This window comes from Lolium perenne, chromosome 5 (genome assembly GCF_019359855.2).
Source record: "Lolium perenne isolate Kyuss_39 chromosome 5, Kyuss_2.0, whole genome shotgun sequence".
In the NCBI taxonomy this organism is placed as follows: domain Eukaryota; kingdom Viridiplantae; phylum Streptophyta; class Magnoliopsida; order Poales; family Poaceae; genus Lolium; species Lolium perenne.
The window spans coordinates 178842793-178860236 of record NC_067248.2 but is presented as its reverse complement, the minus strand read 5'-3'; the positions used below and the strand labels follow the sequence as shown (position 1 = coordinate 178860236).

Sequence of the window (17444 nt, the reverse complement as noted above, 5' to 3'; positions counted from 1 at the left end):
TTAAAGCATCATTAGAGTTATCGCATATGGGAGATAAAGCATTATCATAACAAATTTTCTCCCCTAAAGATGGGAAGCTAAAAAGATCACAGAAACTAGCTTCCCCAAGCTTAGACTTATCCATAGCATTAGCAGTGATTGCGTTCATACTAATAACATTGCTACTAGCATGCAATTGAGGCTCCATAGGTTCTTTAATTTTCGCATCACACAATTCATATCTTAACTTAGGAAATAAATTAAAAAGCTCATAGTTGTATTCCATTATGCCTTACTAGTGTAAAACAAGAAACAAAAAGATGCAATTGCAGGATCTAAAGGAAATAGCTTCGAGCACACACACAATGGCGCCAGAAAAGTACTTAGTTACCTGGAACCGGAGTATGAGTGCCTTTTACCTTTCCTCCCCGGCAACGGCGCCAGAAAAGTGCTTGATGTCTACGGGTGCTTCTATTCTTGTAGACAGTGTTGGGCCTCCAAGAGCAGAGGTTTGTAGAACAGCAGCAAGTTTCCCTTAAGTGGATCACCCAAGGTTTATCGAACTCAGGGAGGAAGAGGTCAAAGATATCCCTCTCAAGCAACCCTGCAACCACAATACAAGAAGTCTCTTGTGTCCCCAACACACCTAATACACTTGTCAGATGTATAGGTGCACTAGTTCGGCGAAGAGATAGTGCGATGCAAATAATATGGATGAGTATGAGTGGTAATAGCAATCTGAATAAAATATGGCAGCGAGTAAACATGCAAAAAACAGTAAACAAACGGAGATTCGATGCTTGGAAGCAAGGCCCAGGGATCCTGCTTTCACTAGTGGACACTCTCAACAATGATCACATAATACGACTACTCTACACCCTCTTGTTGGATGATGAACACCACTAATTGTGTAGGATTACATGAACCCTCAATGCCGGAGTTAACAAGCTCCACAATATTCGATATTCATATTTAAATAACCTTAGAGTGCAAGATAGATCAACACAATTACACCGAGAACTAACATAGCATGCACACTGTCATCAACACACTATGAAGGAGGCATAGATCACATCAATACTATCATAGCAATAGTTAACTTCATAATCTACAAGAGATTACAATCATAACCTACGCCAAGTACTACACGATGCACACACTGTCATCATTACACCGTGCAGGAGGAATAGAGTACTTTAATAACATCACTAGAGTAGCACATAGATGATATTCAACTAGATCACATAAAGAGAGAGACGAACCACATAGCTACAGCGGAGCCCTCAGCCCCGGGGGTGAATTACTCCCTCCTCATCATGGAGACAGCGATGGCGGTCGAGACGGCGGTGGAGATGACTCCGCGGGCAATTCCCCGTCCCGGCGGCGTGCCGGAACAGAGACTTCTGTCCCCCGAATTGGAGTTTCGCGATGGCGGCGGCTCTGGATGGTTTTCTCTGGTTTCGTCGAACTGGGTCGAGGATTTAGGTCAGGGACAACTAAATAGGCGAAGAGGCGGAGTCGGAGGGGCCACAGGGGGGCCCACACACTAGGGGGGCGCCCCCCCCTTGGCCGCGCCGCCCTGTGGGGTGGGGCCCCCTGGATCCCCTCTGGCCCTTCTTCGGTGCTCTGGAAGCTTCCGGGAATTCTAAGATCTTCGGTGTTGATTTCGTCCGATTCCGAGAATATTTCCTTACTAGGATTTATGAAACCAAAAACAGCAGAAAACATCAACTGGCCCTTCGGCATCTCGTCAATAGGTTAGTTCCGGAAAACGCATAAAAACGATATAAAGTGTGCATAAAACATGTAGATATCATCAATAATGTGGCATGGAACATAAGAAATTATCGATACGTCGGAGACGTATCAGCATCCCCAAGCTTAGTTCCTACTCGTCCCGAGTAGGTAAACGATAACAAAGATAATTTCTGGAGTGACATGCCATCATAATCTTGATCATACTATTGTAAGCACATGTAATGAATGCAGCGATCAAAACAATGGTAAATGACATGAGTAAACAAATGAAAGGTGTGAGTCTCCGGCCTCCACCGGTCGACAAGGGCGGTGAGTGCCGAGGGGTTCATGTTCGGCCCCCCACGGCTTACAAGGGATATGAACGGCATAAGACCGGTAGGCTGGATGAACTCCGTGTACCTCTCGTCATACGGTATGTCCACTGTGTCATGGTAACGAATCTTCAAAGGGTGAAGATCCGTTGTCCTCTCCGTCATATGAACAGCCCGGTGATCCCTGTCATACTCTTGATCCAGGAGCCACACCATCCTACATGTTTATTATGAGCAACACATACATGAGAATATATCCAAATAAGCCATCACAAATACATCAGATACATACATATACATTCATATCTAGGGATAGAACACCATATGAGTTATTCCTTCACATACACATTCATGAAATTTGATGCCTAGGGTTCCTCCACGAATCTAGGATACATACATATCTAGGGTTCCTACACATACACATTCAACACTTACATACCCATTTCAACACATACATAGTCATTTCAAACATCTTTGGATACAATGCATACAATCTAGCAAAATTTAACATCTATGGTTCAAACACATGCATACAATCTATGGTTCCAACAAATCTATGGTTCAAACACATGCATACAAATCTATGGTTCAAACACAACCAACATTTCCAATCTAGGCAAAACGGCTAAATCGAATTAAACCGGAGCAAATCTTGGATGAATCGAAGGGGAACGAAGGGGAATACCTTGAGGATTGTATGGGGATGGATTTGGCCGGCCAGATCTGTCCAATCCGTGGAGGATTTGGTGGGGGCGGCGGAGAGGCGGCCGGCGGCGGCGGTTGAAGGAGAGGAAGAGAGGAGAGAAAGAAGAGAAAGAGAGGGTCGGGCTGGGGGCGGGCGCGGGCGCCACACTTAAGTGGATGTGTGGCGCCCGTGGCATCGGCGCCACACGTAGAGGCTCGCCAAAACGGCTAAGTCCCAGACGTTCCGGAGCCCCTGGATGTTTTCGACCGAAAACCTGATATAAGTTGGGATGTGTGGCGCCGATGGGAGGGGCGCCACACGTGCTGCCACGTCGGATCGGCAGACCAGCTCAGCGTCGAGGGCGCCACGTCGGCTGGGAGAGTGGCGCCGGCAGGAGGGGCGCCACACTGGCATGTGTGGTGCCGATGGGAGGGGCGCCACACAAAAGGGTTAGATGGGTGAAATAATTTCGCCGGAGGGTCAGTCTGTGCTTTTCTTTAACTTTTGGATTATTTTTGTGCAAATCGCCATTGTTTATGGCCAATAGACAAGGATGCGAGGTCAAAATACTCTTGGGTTGGTCTTGAGCCAAATCCAGCCAAAAAAGCTGGTCACTTGCCCTAACTGAAAACCAAATAAGACCAAATTGCTGAGAGCAGCACGTCAGTTATTTTAATGAGAAGGCGTACGTACCCGGCCTACCTGCTATAACTATTAAGCAAATTGTCGATGCAATCATACAACTCTCGTCTCAAGTTGGCGCGCAATATATATACACGCAAAGGCATTGCTCATTTTGCCCGTACCATTGCGCAGTGATCGATGGTTTCAATGGCGTTGTTTGTTTTCCTTGCCGCACTCATGTTAGTAGCCACAGCAGATCATGACTCCGGTCAGCCAGGTACGTTGTTTTTTCACCTCAACTACGTGCAGCGATCGTTGATGCTGCTTGGTCGCAAATCAGCAGCAGTTTCGAGTCCTGGCTCTCAATCTTCATCTGTACTTGTGTAAATAGGTCATCAATCAGGTTTTCTGAGCATCGACTGCGGTGTCGGCCCAGTCGGCGACCGCAGGGACACCCGCACAGGCATCGAATACGTCTCCGACGGTCTGTACGTCGACGGCGGCGAGAACCACAGGATTGCCTCCAATCAAAGTGCTAACGACGAGTCCCTGAAAACTCTGAGGAGCTTCCCGTCCGGAGTACGGAGCTGTTACACGCTCCCAACCGAGGAGGGTACAAAGTATCTGGTGCGGATGGTGTTCAACTACGGGAATTACGATGGCAAGGCGCACAGCCCGTCGTTCGACATCCACCTGGGCAACAACTACTGGGACACGTTCCTCAACAGGGATTACTGGTGGTCCGAGGCGATCTTCGTCGCATGGGCGAGCTGGGTGCCGGTGTGCGTGGTGAACACCGGCGGCGGCACGCCATTTGTCAGCACGGTGGAGCTGAGGCCACTGAATTCCTCCCTTTACCCTGACGCCACCGTCGACGAGTACATATCCACGCATGAAAGGACAAATCTGGGCGCAGACCATAATATACGGTACGTCGTTTGAAGTTTTCCGGTGCCTGGTTCTTTGTTTCTCTTGTTTTTTCTAAACATATATAATATAGAGGGATATTGCATTTAGCGGCGAAAAATAACTTTGGCACATGAGCACCAGTGCTCCTAGTTTTTAAAAAACATATTTCTGAGATTACGAAAAAATTAAGCTTAAATCTGCACATACATAGAAATCTTTGTAAAAATTTCGGAAGAAAATATGTTGTCCCAAAAGATAAATTTCTGACAAAAATTGTCCCAATACACAGCTTCAAAAATTTCTGACAAAAATTGTCCCAATACACAGCGATAAATTTGTTTTTTTCTGTAGCTAAAAATACAACATATTTTTTACCGAAACTTCGCACAAGTATTCATGACATATGTATGTATTCATGGATTAATTTTTATAACGTTTTGAAACATAACATACAGTTTTTAAATATTTCAAAAAAAACTCAAAGCAATGGTGCTCATGTGCACCAAATCTTCGTCCATTTGGCGGTTACATTTTCTATAGCTAAGAAAGCTATAATGCAGCTGTAGCGGACTAATCCATCTAGTGGGTTTTTTTCCAAAAAAATCAAAACGGAGTAAATTTTAGTTACAACTCATAGCGAGGGATGTTCTCATAAGCCGGCTATTTACAATTTTGGTTGTATCTTCCTAAAATGGGGAAACTAGGACTCAAACATGGTTCGAGCTACTACCTATTCAACTATTCAACATAAATAAGTATTAAACTATTTATCGCACAAGTTTATTGAATTAAATCAAACACATCAATGACAATGGGTTATTTAGTGACTTTGGGTTATTTGGATGTATGCTTTTGTCAAATCTTTGTTAAATAAAATATAAATAAAGGATTTTTCGATGTAGAATAATAAAAATAATTACGTTCATTTATTTTGTAACTGATGGATTGTCATTTTTTAAGGTATCCGGACGATCTATATGACCGCATTTGGGAATGGAGCACCAGCTCGTCATTGGCGAACATTTCCACCGAATAGACCATCCAGCAGGATGACTTGTTCCAAGTTCCCATCCCCGTTCTTCAGACAGGTCTCGCTCCTGTCAATAATGGCACGGCGATGAGCTACATATGGGACACGTTCCAGAGCTCGTTGGGGGTTAAGATGATCCTACACTTTGCCGACATACAAAACAGGCAAGTCCGGCTGTTTGATGTCCACTTCAACGGCATGGTGCACCAGAACTACAGCCCTCCTTACCTGTCCGCTGGATACCTGTACAATACTGATTGGTATAGGAGTACAGACGGCAACTACAATATCACTATTCAAGCCACCAACAAATCCATGCTCCCTCCGATGATGAACGCATACGAGATCTACAACCGCATCCCCCACGACACCCCGAGCACGTTCTCCAAAGACTGTGAGATATCTCCGATCCTAGCTACCCCCACTCATTTATATTCACTGTAGTATGCAATGTTGGTTTATTTCTTAAACGAAACATATAGCATGTCAATTACTTTTAACCTTGATTCCATATGAAAATTTTCCTTTAATGTTTATAACATTCCCAATATACACTATAGGTTTTATATATGGTCTTATAATAACAACGAGATATCGAGAAATTAATAAATCTGGGAATGGAGCTGCACACTTACAGCGAAAATAGCTAGTATCTAGGTGGACAAAAAAAACTTGAACTTAAAAAAAATGCATGTGCTTAATACCTTGGTACTTACTCTGCAGTTTTTCATAAAGTACAATTGTATGTGGCCTAAACAAAAATGACAAAATATCCAAAAATACTAAAAAAATATATTTTATTTACCTCAAGGTGGTGCTATCCTTTCAGAAAATCTACTTGGATGTACCCATTATCCGAAAACCATAAAGTATGTGGATGTACATCCGGCCATATATTCTATGTACGTACACAAAGTTTCGCTAAAATATATATTGTTGTGGCCGGTGTAAAAAGACAGTTTTACGGTGCTCCAAAATAGCCTAATACGAAACTTTATTTTGTGTACTTTACACATGCCTCTAAATTGCCTTTTCTCTAAAAAAAATTGTGTGTGCGAACATGTAATGCCCATATATATACATCCGTAATTTTTTAAAATATTTTAAAATATAATAAAAATAATAATTTTCGTTAGGTACATCTAGACCTCTAAGCTCAGACACAATGTGTCCCTCCCCTGCCTACGAAACGTTTTGTCCCTGCTCCTCTCTCCCAGGCGGCGGCGGCCAGATCCCATCTCCACCGGCGGGAGCTCTGGGCCCCTCTCCCTCCGCTTGCCGCTCCGGCGGCAGGAGGGGGAGGGGACCTCCTTCCTCCTCCGTTTTGTAGTTTGGGCTTGTCTGCTGTGGTGCGTCGTTGGGGTGGTGGGAGCGGCGCCCGGGCAAATAAATCTGCCTCAACTCCACTCCCACACCGGCGGCGACCTTCACGGCGGCGTCTCGGAGTTGTTGGCAACGTGTGCTTGTCGATCTTTCAGGTCGGCAGCTTGGTCTTCTCGCCGTTCTTCAAATCTGGCGAGATCTGTTTCTCGACGTGTCACTGGCGTTTGTCGTTGTCCACGACGGCGCTGTGGGCCGGGGCGAGGTGGTTCTTCTGGAGCGAATATGTTGGTCCGGAGGTGGTGGATATGCCGTTCTTCTCCGACTTCGTCGATGGGAGGCGGCGTATCTTGGTCCAAGACAGCACGGGGACGTCCCCCGGTCGACGTGCCACAACGACATGTGCCTCGCTGCTTACAGCAGGCCTGTTCATCGACTCACAAAGCCTCGTTGGCGATGGTGCTCTTTTGGATCTTGCAATGGTGGAGGCTCGGCGTCTCTTCTTGCGTTCGTCTCGGCGGCGTTGGAATTGGACGGCGGCCGCTGGCTACGGTGGTTGCAGGAAACCCTAGGGATTGTTTTGTATTTCTCGATCTTTTAGGATTTTATCTGCAAATTCAGGATAATCATTTTATCCCGGTTTGTCTTTTAGTTTCCACATGTGTTGCTTCATGTAACTTGATTTTCGATTAATGAAATATGTGGTTGCTCTCAAAAAAAAAATGTGTCCCTCCCCTTCGCCACATGTTGCCAATTTAGGCGCCCACAGCAGCGATGAGGGCTTGAAGCGTAGGGAACCAAACTGTGGTTGGGTGGTTAGGAAGGCAGTGGCACCCCCAGCCCAGCAGAGTTCAAAACTCGGGTTTGACACTTTGGTGTCTCATTAAAAGGCGGAATATTCTTTAGTGGGAGGTGACGTTCCTATCGATAGCGAGGTGCCTGTGGTGACTTCGTCAATCTCAAGACCCGTCGGGTGAAGTTTTCTTGGACGCAGTCTCTCGGAGGTGCTCATATGGGTAGGGTGTGCATGCGTTCATAGGGGTAAGTGTGTGTGCTTATATGTGACCGTCTACGTCTGTACTGTGTTTCGCAAATAAAAAGGGTTTGAGGCGTACAAACAGTGGCCAGCGGCTGCCGACTGAGCATATACAACATATACATGTCCCTCACCACTGCCCCCGTGCTTTGAAACGTGCTTCATTAAATTACGAAAACCGGTTGTCCCAGTTAAAATTTAACCCCGCTTTATCAGGTTATATTAAATTTCGCACATGCTAGTCGAAGAGCGGGGGTTCAAAAAAAATTACTGAAGTCTTAGCTTCGAGGGTCTTAGCTTTGTGACTTTTCCCAACAAACTGCATATTTGCATTCTGTGATCAATCATGTTTTTCATGAGGATGATTAAACATTTGCCCTCTGAGCACTTCTTTTGATTTTGATATGGTAGTTGATGCAATGATGGCTATCAAACTTGAGTATGGAGTAAAGAGAAACTGGATGGGCGATCCATGCTTTCCAGTGAAATTTGCATGGAATGGCGCGAAATGTAGCAATATAACTAAGAACACTACGAGGATAACATCTCTGTGAGTATTGTTTTGATGGTGTTTCATGTTGATCATCCAAATATGTTGCGTTTCCTTATGTTGGAATATGAATTTCCATGCAGGGATCTTTCCAATAGTAACTTGAATGGATCAATATCTGATAACTTCACATTGCTCACAGAACTCCAATTCCTGTAAGTATTGGATAATGAAGATAATTAACCATGGTATATAGAATAATGTTAAAGAAACCTTGATACTTCTTCATGCCCAACATGTTTCTTGACACATGAATGATTAGCAGATGGTGAGCAAGGGTATAAAGTGCACAATACTTGCTTTTGTAGATATATGCAAGTATCTATAATATATGACTTTTCTATTTGACATGAATGGGGAGCCTCTTCTACCTGTAGATATGAGTGGAGAACACCAATAAGACCTACTTCAGAGGACTTATGTTCAGATATATTTTGTTGTCAGTGTTACAATAGTAAGAACGTCCCACGTTTCTAAACTACATGCCACTTTCTACAGGGATTTGTCTGGCAACAATATGAATGGCCCAGACCCCCTCTGTAAAAGGTCTACAGGTCCTCTCAATTTCAGGTTTGCTTTTCCTTGTGAGTGTTTCCTTTTCTACGAATTTGCATTCTAATTATACTCGGATGCTTCTCTTTCTGTGATCTTTACGCAGATGACTATTGAATAATTCTTTTTTGCACCAGAGTAACCCTGAACTTATTGATATATATTTTCTCTATTTCAGGTATGAATCTGACAAAAACATGTGCAACAAAACAAAAAGTCCGTCTCGCTCAAAAAATAGAACAACTATAATATCTATTTCGGTAGTGGTTTTCATGGTGGTATTGGTTGGACTTGTTCTTTCTTGTTTAATCTGGAGAAGGAAAAGAAAGCCCAAAGGTGCATATTCTATTCTCTTTCAGTGACTATTAAGATTTACTACATTTAGTGTTTACATGATATATCTGACATTTGTGCAATCAGTCTCTACATATGATGCTCCAAGGCCGGCAAAACCTCATAGTGCTCCAGTAAGTATAACAAGTAAAGGGGATCACTTGCACAATTCTGAAAATCGCCAATTCACATACAAGGAGTTGGAGAAGTTCACGAATAAATTTGAACGTTCCATTGGGCAAGGAGGGTTTGGGCTCGTGTACTATGGTCGTTTAGAAGATGACACTGAAGTTGCTGTCAAGATGCGATCTGAACATTCATCGCATGGTCTTGATGAGTTTTTAGCAGAGGTACTTTCTCCCTGATTGAAAAAAAATGCAATTTCAAAAGAATAAATTTGCTATCATCATAGCAATCCTGCATGGAAATTCAGAAGTTTTTATTTGTGTTCTTTTTCGTTACACGGGTCAATAGCTTGACAAAGGTGCACCACAGAAATCTAGTTTCTTTGGTTGGTTACTGCTGGGAGAAGGATCATTTAGCACTCGTTTATGAGTACATGTCTGAAGGAAGTCTTACTGATCAGTTGAGAGGTTTGTCCATTAAAAACATAAGTAATGGCTAAGTGATAACAGACTTTGTGGCTGCCTTAAAATCCCATACGAACTCCTACCATTGTTTGAACTTAAGTGGCTATCTTGAGTGGCTTGAGAAATTTAAACAGAAATAGGTTGAGAATGTCAACATAAGTATCTTTTGAAGTGCCTCAAGTAACAACTATTCATGGCTGCATATTGCTTCTTGCCCATTTTTTTGGGATATCCTAACCGTGTGCTGAAAGTAACTATCTTATTTCATCTAATTTAATAAATTCCAACCAGGAAGATCGTAAGAGAATGTAACATAATTGCAAACATGGAAATAGTGCATGCATGTATGAAATTTTAGTATTTGACATGTGAAGTTCTAAACGGAGTTATGCTCTTTTTTCCGATAAAGGATGCTTTATTACTTCAAGAAGCAATTACATCCAGCCTCTGCATAAACAGGATGCACACAGCCGTTTTGTTGTCTCAAGTGTCCAAAGTTGCATAAAATAAAAAGGCGAAATACATATCGGAACGATGAATCATATAACGCCTAAGAACTAGGTGGAGCCTCTATCCGTAGACTATGTTGTCACCCATGTAGGAAAAAAGTATCCCTCGCCGTATCCTCCAACCGTGTACAGACCTCCGTAAACAGGTCTCTGTTCCCCTCCCGCTGAAGAGGTAACCACGAACGGAGAATACCTGTGCATCTGTAGATAACCTGCAACAAAGAGCAATTTTTGTCATTAAAGATCTTGTCATTTCTACATAGCCAGAGCGCCCAGATAACTGCTAGCGCCCCCATCCTAAGAAGCATTTTAAACCTTGAGTTGATACCATGAAGCCAATTGCCAAAGACATTAGCGACACTAGTCGGGGGATACAAGGTAGACGCTACTTGGATGACTGACCATATAGATCTCGCAAACTGGCACTGGAAGAATAAATGATTGATGGTTTCGTCATGATGACAAAAGACACATCGTGTACTTCCGTGCCAATTCCGCTTAACAAGATTGTCTTTGGTGAGAATAACCCCTCGACGAAGATACCATCCAAAAATTTTAATTTTTAATGGTATCTTCATCTTCCAAATTTTTTTATTATTATCAACTGGTAAATCAGAGAGCAGCATCGCATTGTATAAAGATTTTACAAAAAAGGAACCATCTACGTGGAGGTTCCATCGAAATTCATCTGGCTCTGGTGATAATTGAATATCTCCAAGCCGCAGAATTAGATTGTTCCATGCCACGAGCCTTTGTCCTAGTAAAACCCGTCTGAACGTCACATTCGGGGGTTAGGTAGCCATTACAGTTGCAATGGTATCACCTTGGCGACGCGCAATTCTATACAAAGCGGGATACTATTCACATAGGGGTGCATTGTCGAGCCAAGCATCTTCCCAGAACCGTATCTGTGCACCATTCTTAATGGAGAAAGTCCCATGCCGAAAAAAGACATTTCTTGTCGCCATAAGACCAGCCCAGAAGTGTGAATCCCCAGGTTTCCAAACCACTTGAGATAATGTCTTCGAGCCGATGTACTTTCTCCGAAGTATAGTTTGCCAAATCCCATCCTCAGTAAGTAGCTTAAAAAGCCATTTACCCAGTAGCGCTGAGTTCTTGACCTCCAGGTCATGAACTCCAAGCCCTCCTTGATCTTTGGGACTACAAACTATACTCCATTTAACCAGTCGATATTTCTTTTTCTCGTTGTCCCCTTGCCAAAAGAATCTGGATCGATAATAATCGAGTTTATGCAGAATTCCTTTGGGTAAGATGAAGAATGATAACATATACAGTACCATATTAGTTAGTACTGAATTAATGAGTACCAATCTTCCACCCAGGGACAACAGTTTACCTTTCCAACTACTGAGGCATTTTTGTAATCTTTCTTCCACTAATTTCCATTCCGCAATTGTAAGTCTCCGATAGTGAATCGGAATACCCAAATAGCGAATCGGAAATTGGCCTTGCCCGCAACCAAATAACTCTGTATACAGAGCTACATCGTCTTGGGCATCACCGAAGCAGAACAATTCACTTTTATGGAAGTTAATTTTCAATCCCGATAATTTCTCAAAAGCTGCTAAAATTAATTGCAGATTTCGAGCTTTTTCAAGATCATGATCCATAAAAAGAATTGTGTCATCGGCGTATTGAAGGATAGATAAGCCACCATCAACTAGATGTGGAATCACCCCTTCAATTTGACCATCAGACTTGGCCCGCTCTATGAGTATCGCCAACATATCCGCTACGATGTTAAACAACATCGGAGATAACGGATCCCCTTGGCGTAACCCTTTTCGCGTTTGGAAGTCGTGTCTGGTGTCATCATTGACCCGTATAGCAACACTACCCCCATACACAAAATCATTAATTAGAGCTCGCGACTCAAGCGAAAAGCCTTTCATCCTGAGTGTCTGTTGAAGGAAAGACCATTTAAATTTATCATACGCCTTCTCAAAATCAATCTTTAAAATAACCCCATTTAATTTCTTAGAGTGCATCTCATGTACCGTCTCATGCAAAACCGCCACTCCATCAAGGATATTCCGTCCTTGCATAAAGGCTGTTTGCGATGGTAAGACCACATGATCTGCAACCGTATTAAGTCTAATGGTGGCCACTTTAGTGAAAATCTTGAAACTTACATTTAATAGGCAAATGGGTCTATATTGTTGGATCCTTTCTGCCTCATTAATTTTCGGTAACAAGATAACTTCACCAAAATTTAGACGAAATAATTCTAGTTGTCCAATGTGTAAATCACTGAACAAATCTAGAAGGTCCGGTTTAATAGTATCCCAGAAGGTTTGATAAAACTCTGCTGGAAAACCATCTGGACCCGGTGCTTTGTTGCATTCCATTTGGAAAACTGCCTTCTTAACCTCTTCCTCAGTATAAGGTGCGGTTAGCAAGCCGTTTTCTTCCAAAGAAACTTGGGGTATATCATCCGTTAGGTCCTCGTTAAGAGTAAAATTACTTTCCTCCGGAGGACCAAACAGACCCTTATAATAGTTAGTAATGTAAGACTTGAGTTGCTCATGGCCTTCAATCAATCCTTCATCTTGAATAAGAGAGTGAATACGTTTTTCCGGTGTCTCCCATTGGCTAAGCCATGGAAATACCTCGTATTTGAGTCTCCTTCCAAGATGAATTGAGCCTTGGATCGTTGATACCATTTGAGTTCCTCTTCGCGAAGAAGACCGGCCATCTGTTCATTGGATTGATTTTTAAGTTCAATCTCATGTGTAGACAGTGGTCTAATCTCCGCAACAGCCTCAAGCTCATCAATCACATTTGATAAGCGAGTCTTTTCTTTTTTAAGAATACCAGCCGTATGGGCAGCCCAACCAGAGAGATGTTTGCGCATAGACCGCATTTTATTATTCCATCTCAAGATAGGTGTACTTCCCCCGACCGGTCTTTCCCAAACCTTTTTAACCATATCATGAAATCCCTCTCGATATATCCAGCCAAGTTTAAATTTGAACGGCCGTTTACAAACGGGTCTGGGATTTCCAGTGGTTAGAAGGATGGGAGCGTGGTCAGACAGTTTTTCAATACGTTCTAGTGCACGGACTGACACCATAGGGTATTTACTTTCCCATTCGGTATCCATCAACACGCGATCTAGTTTCTCGTATGTGGGCTCCGGCAAGCTGTTTGCCCAAGTAAACTGCCGACCAGTCATAAACACCTCTCTTAAATCCAGGCTATCGATGACAGCATTGAACAAGAAAGGCCAATGACCATCAAAGCGGCCTTTACTTTTCTCATGAGGGAACCTCAACAAATTAAAATCACCTCCGATTAAAATCGGATAAGGATTATCCTTTGTAAGGTTTACCAACTCACGTAAAAAGTCAGCCAAACGGAGTTATGCTCTAATTGTTATTATTCTTGTATATCAAGGAAAAACTGGTGTTTGCAAAACCTTGGGTTGGACCACATGCGTACAAATTGTTCTTGAATCAGCACAAGGTATGGTGTAGTGTGAAGATATCTTTAGGACTAAGAGAATATGTTATAGATCAGATTCTCTTTCTTCCACTAATGGACTTGATGCAATATGTGTAGGTCTGGACTATCTGCACAAGGGATGCAGCTTACAATAATTCATCGAGATGTGAAAACCAACAACATTCTCTTAGGTCAAAATCTTCGAGCGAAGATAACTGATTTTGGAGTTTGCAAAACCTATCTCAGTGAAATGCAGACTCACGTATCAACCAATGCAGCTGGATCAGCGGGTTACATGGATCCTGAGTATGTGACTTTCTATACTATATGAAAATTTTCCTTCTTTCTTATAAAGCTAATAATTGATTAAGTAAAGCACATGCAATTTAGTGTTCCTTTTTAACCAGTCCACTATGCAAGTTCAAAAAGAGGGTTACTAAAAATAACATTGCGTTGAGAGCTTAATCAAAATATTAGGTTTGGTAAGATGTGGCTTGTATATGTTGTTGGCGATTTAGAAAAATTAACAAATTTATTACCTAATCTAATGAATTTCCAACTCATAAGACTACAAGAGAATGCAATGGAATTGGAATAATTTTTGCATGAATGGATGAACTTTGCCATGTAAAGTTGCTAATGCAGCTATGCTCTAACGGTTACTATGCTATGGTGCCAATTTCCCTTGATATAAAGAAAGAGGTCTAACAAGTTACTATGTTATGAACTGTTGTTCTTAGGTACTACCACACTGGATGGCTAACCGAGAGCAGTGATGTTTATAGCTTTGGTGTTGTTCTACTTGAGGTAGCCACCGGTGAGCCTCCAATATTACCAGGCCATGGTCACATCGTTCAACGTGTGAAACAAAAGATTGCTACTGGTAACATCAGCATGGTGGCTGACGCTAAGTTGAGAGGTGCCTATGATGTCAACTCCATGTGGAAACTTGTCGACACTGCCATGGCTTGCACAGCTGATGCTTCTATCCGAAGGCCAACAATGGCTGTCGTGATGGCACAGCTGAAAGAGAGCCTTGCGTTGGAGGAATCTCGCGAGGATAATAGCATCCAGGGTAGCTTCACGAGTACTACTGGAGGCCCGGTTTCAACATTTGGTCCATCAGCAAGATGAAGTTGCAACTTTCATGGACTTTTTCATGGTATCCATGATGGTTCTCTATTGTAACAGGTTGTTGTGAATAATATGTATGTCACAGTAAACTTGTGTGCATGTAGGAGCGCACTGTGATGGTTGTTGTTTAATACATGTATGTATGTGTTGCATTGATTGCTTTCCGTGTGCAAACAAAAAGGGGTGCCTTAGTGGATGAGCTTTGTATTTCCTTCATTTATATTATAGTTATATCACTTTTAGCAACTTGCATGAGATGTGCAGTTTAGTACCACAACTTATAAAACGAGCACCCTAGGTACGACAACTTGTACCGAGAGAGCATATAGATCCAAAATCACTCTGAAGTTGAGACGTGGCGTCGTAATTTTTGCAAAACCAACCTTGTACATTTTTCCCTGGTTGTCACCTTGGTACTTTCTTCCATGTGGTTCTCACCTATCAGTGGTAATAGAAATAATTAAATTAGTGGCGTTGTCGGTGAGTTCTAAACACAAAACCTATCGCTCTATTCTATACTAGTACTATACCACTACACCACACAACTATTTGTGAATTGCAAACATACGTTATATTTTTATTCGCACCTTAGCCTAAATCTGTATATGCCAAACGCCCTATACTATTTCCAGTTGTTATGGCGGTTTTAGGGTCACTTATATTACGGACGCGGGTCCCAGATCATCCTCCGGCTAGGCCATTATTGCTTATGTGGTACTCGCCGAAGTGCTCCTCTCGATGATATATGTGGTTCTTGTTGTCCTCCTCTTCCTTAAGCCACCACTAAACAAGCACCAAACCGTGGCAGTCGACGGTGCCAGTCCGAAACCACATCATGGCCATGGCGGCGGCCGCACTTCACGCCTCGTTCTACATGGTGCTCCTCCGTGCTTTCATGCCTCTCTGATTTGTATGCAGGGCGCATCTCGCTGCCATGGCATGCAGTGGTGCAAAGTTCGCTCGTTCTCCGGCTCTCTACTAGCTCATTATGGCAACTGTTGACGCTGCCGCATGCCTTGCTTACAATGCCATAGCACACCCGACTGTAAGCGAACAACAAATGCACGTTCACATGTACTAAGTCATCACAACGGTAAAATCTTTTCACGTAGGACATGTAGCTCACGTTGTTGCTATTCACTTTCTTGGACAAGATATACATACTAGTTTAGTTAGTTAGACGACGCGATTATCCTCTGTACATGTATTTACAATGTTCACTCCATCCGCAAATGTTATAATAAAACAAAGTCCGAATTTCTAAGTGTTGTCTGGTTCACTGGTAAACCTATTTTAAGGTAGCTCCTATACCTGATGAGCGATAGTAGAGAAAATAAATTAAAAATAAAATAGAAGTAAGGTCCAGTACTAGTTTCTACACACTTCTACCATATTCTAGGAAATAGAATCCTTTAGGGCATCTCCAACGGGGCGACGCAAACGGACGTTGTGCGACCGTTTGCGTTCGCGCGGACCGGAAATGCATCTGCACCCTGCTCCAGCGGGCCGACGCATCGTGTCCGGTCCGTCCGCCGCGACGCAAGCGTGGCGCAAATATGCGGCACGTTTGCGTCTCCGCGGACGCTGCGCGGTCCTAGCGTCCGCTCGCTTCCCTCATGGACCCTGGTTCGATGGGCCTCAAATTAAAGCACATCAAGTGCGCCAATGTCAACCGCCGGAGTGGCAACCACGCTGATCTACCCGCCAACTGCCGGAATGGAGCGCCGAACCGCCGCGGAAGAGCAACCACAGGCCTATTCGTTATACGCGCCATCGCTAATCCCCGCAGAATATAACCCCTGCGTGTACTGTATTTCACATCGAACCACCTGCTTCTTCTTTTTCTTCTTCTCCAACACCGGCTAGCCAGACGCCATGAGCGACTACACCCTACCATCGGACTCGGAGAGCGAGGGCAAGTCGCCGGGATGGATGCATTGGTGGGAAAGCCCCGCGACGCCAAGCGATCCGGGCTCCACGCCCAGCGACCCTGCCTCCAAGCCGAGTGAGGAGGAGGAGGACAGAGGCGCCGATGTCAGCGACGGCTAGGAGGAAGACGGAGGCGCCGCTGGCAGCGACAACGAGGGCGAGGAGGAGGGCTCCGACGCTAGGTTCACCCGGCTAGGGCGCAGGAGGCGGCCGATGACAAGGCGGTGGCAAGGAAGGAGGCTAGGGCCCGGGCAAGGGCGCAGGCGCGGGCGGCGCGTCATCGTCGTCGTTCATTCACCGACGACGAGGATGAAGATGACACTTCGTCCGACTCCAAATCCTCCACGAACGCGTCGTCCGCCAGTTCATCTTCCGACGAGGAGGTGACAAGCAAGAGGCGCAGGAGTGAGGACGACGAGGCAGGACCTTCTAACAAGAAGGCCAATAATTAGTTTATAGTTTAATTGTTTTTAAATTTGTTCTTGTTTGTATGTTAAATATGTTTGAACTTCTTCGATTCGAGTAATCTATCCGGTGAACTGTTTATGGCAGCAACAGGATATCATTCGGTACTAGTTGTTTTCGCATATAAACTTTCTCGTTCATACAAATTGGGGAGTCCTTCAACAAAAATGAAAAGAAGGAGCAGGAAAACAAAACAGTTGCATGTCAAAAATGCGTCGGACCGCTGGGGTGGCCCCTGACGCAAACGGACTTTTCGTGCTTCGCG

The 17444-nt window shown here is 43.7% G+C and overlaps 1 pseudogene; it reads left to right on the top strand.

Annotated features, from left to right (window-relative positions):
• The first annotated feature begins 3542 nt into the window (after nt 1–3542).
• On the top strand, nt 3543–15031 carry LOC127300784 (probable LRR receptor-like protein kinase At1g51890; annotated as a pseudogene).
• The last annotated feature ends 2413 nt before the right edge of the window (nt 15032–17444 follow it).